Raw genomic sequence first — 4,228 nt, 5'->3', positions numbered from 1 at the left:
GCAAATTGGATGTCTCTCCAACCTATAAGAAAGAAATTGGAATTGAATCTCATTGGCTCATTCCTGAGTCAATCACCAGGGTGGGGCGGGGGGAAGAGAACAAGGTGCTCAGGTCTGATTGCACCATCCTCCCTGGAGCTGCAGCTACAGTCACTGGTCAGGGATGAGTGTGTAGGCACGCCCGAATCCCGTGGAAATAAAACACGGACGAGAGCCTTCCTGAGCAAAATCAATTCCCAATTCTAGAAGGACAGAGATGAACGCCGGGCAGGCAGCAAATAATAGATGTGTTCTACAACCTTTGGCAACACAAATGTCAACATTCCATCAATCTTTCAACACTCCTCAGTCCTTGAGCGGGGTTATGGAGAAACCAATTCCAGCAAGGTGAGGGCTGGGTAGGGCGGGCCGTGGAGAGGGGGCCTCAGCGTTTCACGGGAGCGGAACCCCTCAACCCCGCGTCCTTGCTGCTCTGCCCAAACCAGAGCTATCAGGTTCAACAAAAAACAAAGCACGGGCTTCTGTGAGCTTCTCACTTCTCCTGGCTTTGTCCTCACGTTAGCATCCCAGGGCCCGGCTGTCAGTGCTCTCCTCGCCGGTAATTAGAGGCAGTGCACACATGGTAATTAGCAGGAAAACACAGAATTTGTGTTTCCAAGAGAATCTGAATTTCCACAGCTAAGGGCTCTCCTTAGTAAAACACAAAGGGGACAAAAGGGAGGGATGGAAGAGAAAGGCAGAGAAAGCAGAGAGGAGAAAGCAGAGAGGAAGGAAGGAAGGAAGGAAGGAAGGAAGGAAGGAAGGAAGGAAGGAAGGAAGGAAGTGAAGAGAGGAAAATAATGGAAGGAGAGAGGGAAAGAGGGAAAGAGAAAGGAAAAACAGGGATAGGAGGAAGGAAGAAAGGAAAGGAAGATGAAAGGAGAGGGGAGGAAGAAGCGGGGAGTGTGAGAGGGAGGGTAGGAAGAAGGAAAGAGGGATAAAAGGAAGGAAGGAAGGAGGAAGGAGGAAGGGAGGAAGGAAGGAAGGAGGAGGAAGGAGGAAGGAAGGAAGGAAGAAAGGAAGGAAGGAAGGAAGGAAGGAAGGAAGGAAGGAAGGAAGGAAGGAAGGAAGGAAGGGGCACAGAGGCCATACCATTTGATAGGAGTCGCTGCCTTTGGGTTTGGCAGGCTCAGTCTCACCCAGCTCTGCTGCTCAGGACTGCGATGTTCGTGGACTCATAAACTCTGCACCTTGGTTTTCCCATCCATGAATGAGAAGAGCAGAATTCCTCATGTGTTCTGGCAGGTGAATGAACGAACGGACATCGTGCGTGCAGCATGCTCTTGGCCCAGAATCTCGTCCTCAGCACGTGGCTGTCTGCGAGGGTATACCGCCATCAGGGAGGTCAGACGTGAAAGTCGGGGGCGCAGATTCCTCTGTGTGGTCGACACACATCACTCCAGTCTGCCCCTGTTATCTTGGGGCCTTGTCCCTTCCCTCTTTAACAGAACACCTCGCCTTTGGGTGCAGGACCCACCCAGATGATCCAGAATGATCTTATCTCAAGACTCTGAAGTTGATCTCACCTGCATGACTCAGTCTCCAGCCATGGTCACCCAGGCTGTTCCTGAGGACAGTGTGTGCACACGGCCTCTCCACCCACCCCGAGCCCCACATCGCTAGGGCTAGGTCAGTCTTCCCTGTCAGTCACGTCACCCGCCGGCCAGGAGGGACCCCAAGACCTCTCATTGTCCATACAGTACACGTCCAGCCACAACAGTGGTCTCCTCAGAGCCTCCTGGTCATCCTCTGTGCCCCCTCCCCCATCCTGCACAGCCCCGTGTCTAAGTTTCTGGTCCATAGCGAAGATCCATTTTGAAGTTATTTTGTATCAGTCAGGTTGGGTAGGTTATGGTGCGGTAACAAATAGCACCACTTCCAGCCCAGAAAAAGAAATTAGGGGCTTAAAACTGATGTTTTTTTGTTTTTTGTTTTATTTTTTTAAAATTTGCTTGTTTTTGTGTAGGCTACGTTGTCCATCAGAGGAGCTCTGTGTATTTTAATCACTTCCAATCCTGGGCTGATGAATCCTATTGAATCCTATGGAATCAACCAGCCTATTGGATCCAGCTGGTAGGATGGCTGGAGGAACAGGGAGGGTTCTAGAAAGGTCTTTGTGAGCAAATAAATAAATGGTCCAGCTCTGAAGTGAAAAGAGGCCAGTGTTTATCTACTGCCCGGGTCTCATTTCTGCCATTAGCACAGGCATTGGGGGAGTTTTAGAGACACAGGGGTGCCCCGGCCAAGGGGAAGGGTTTCTCAGTGCATCACGTGCCAGCTCAGCTGCTCTGCTGCTGTTCACCTGATGGCCCTGGGCTGTGTCCAGTGCTGGCCACACGCACGAGGCTGGGGACAAGTCCTCATGTGGACCCAATCTTCAGAGAACTCATTCAGAAACCTTACTGGAAGCCGAGTGCCGGTGGCTCACATCTGTAATCCTAGCTACTCGGGAGGCTGAGGCCTGAAGATCTCAGTTCAAAGCCAGCTCTGGGCAAGAGAGTCCAGGAGCTTCTTACCTCCAGTGAACTAAGAAGAAGAATGAGGAGGAGGAGGAGGAGGAGGAGGAGGAGGAGGAGGAGGAGGAGGAAGAGGAGGAGCAGGAGGAGCAGGAGGAGCAGGAGGAGCAGGAGCAGGAGGAGGAGGAGGAGGAAGAGGAGGAGGAGGAAGAAGAGGAGGAGGACCCAGAAATGGAGCTGAGGTTCAAGTCATAGAATGCTAGCTTGAGAAAAAAAAAAGCTCAGGGTTAGCACCCAGGCCCTGAGTTCAAGCCCCAGGCCTGGCACATACACACAACTTCTCATCATATTATTCAGAGTCTGCCTCAGTGCTCGGTTGTGTGTGTGAACGGCAGGTGTGTCTCTGAAGGCCCAATGGGATCCTCAGCCTCCGTCTCTCCCTCCTGTCCCTTCGGTAGAAAGCAAGTAGAAAGTAGAAAGCAAGTCATTGCTGCTTTAGCTCATTTTCAGATAGGGTCCCATGCTTTCGTCCAGGTTGGCCCTTCGCCCATGATCCTCCTATCTCCGCTTCCTGTGTTGCTGGGATTCCACACAGGCATCGCCCTGTCTGGCTTATCAGTTGAGATAAGGACTCACTAACGTTTTGCCCTAGCTGGCCCTGGATCGTGATTTCCCCCTTAAAGTAGCTGGGATTACAGGCACGAGCCACCATGCTCAGCCCACCACATACTCCCCACCACCACCCAATTTCAGAGCCACTCAATACACAGCTTAGAATTGGAAATGGGAGACGTGAAGTTTTGCAAAATGCAAGCTATTTAACTGTATTTAAAGGGAAAAATTAAAAAAAAATAATGTGCTTTTGGTAGGCAGAGGAAGTGAGTCCAACCGTTGGATGCGAAGCTGCCACCAAGGCTGGGCTCCAGCGACTCGGATAGGCATCCAAGCCCGAGCCTGCATGCATGGAAGCAAAGCCGTCCTCTCCCCGCCCCCCTCCCCCCAGTGGATAACGTGTGGGTATTTGTGTGCACCATTGTGCGGGAAACTTGGCGGTGAGGAGTTGTGGAAATAATTTCTTGGAAATGAAGAGAATCAGCAAAGCAGACCAAAAAAAAAAAAAAAATAACAGAGAGAGAGAGCATGGAGTGATTTCTTTTTTTCCTTTTTCCCACCTCACCGTTTCGGTTGCTCGCGTGGATGAGCTCCTGAAGACGGTTTCCAAGAGTTCTTCTTGGTTAGTAGGGTTCGCACAATGCCGGCTTTCAAGGACCACGGCCCTCGGTTCTTCTCCTCCACCCCCTGCCCTTGTGATCTGTGAGTTGGCCTTGGAATCCTCTTGGTGTCGCAGGCCTGTGTGTGGCAGAGCTGAGCTCTGAGAGATTATGAACAGACATGGGCATGCCCGAGCCCCAGGCGGTGATCACAGCCCTGGCCCCTCACTCTGGCTGCTCACGGACGGGGCCTGCACACGCTGCTCGCCCCCCACCCAGGCTCTGACTTGGGGTGGTGAGGCAGGACTGGCCCGTGACACCCAGGAGGAGCAGAGTCAAATCATCCACGTGGCATGATGCTGGGGGGGGGGGGGGGGCGGGGCTCACGCCTGTCATCCGAGCTGCTCAGGAGGCTGAGATCCGAGGATCACAGTTCAAAGCCAGCCAGGGTAGGAAAGTCTACCAGACTCTTTCTCTCCAATGAACCAACAAAAGGCTAGAAGTGGAGGGTGTGGCTCAAGC

General features: G+C 52.4%; 1 long non-coding RNA gene across 1 annotated transcript; it reads left to right on the top strand.

Moving 5' to 3' along the window:
• Positions 1 to 334: 334 nt before the first annotated feature.
• LOC138814470 (uncharacterized) lies at positions 335 to 2,154 on the top strand. Its single transcript, XR_011368013.1, has 3 exons — positions 335 to 387; positions 1,285 to 1,668; positions 2,006 to 2,154. It is a non-coding gene; the product is annotated as an uncharacterized lncRNA (long non-coding RNA).
• Positions 2,155 to 4,228: the final 2,074 nt, after the last annotated feature.

This window comes from Dipodomys merriami, unplaced genomic scaffold (genome assembly GCF_024711535.1).
Source record: "Dipodomys merriami isolate MVZ:Mamm:240054 unplaced genomic scaffold, mDipMer1.0.p SCAF_60, whole genome shotgun sequence".
Taxonomy (NCBI): Eukaryota; Metazoa; Chordata; class Mammalia; order Rodentia; family Heteromyidae; genus Dipodomys; species Dipodomys merriami.
Note: the sequence above shows the minus strand (reverse complement) of the source record. Positions and strands in the feature narration are given on the sequence as shown.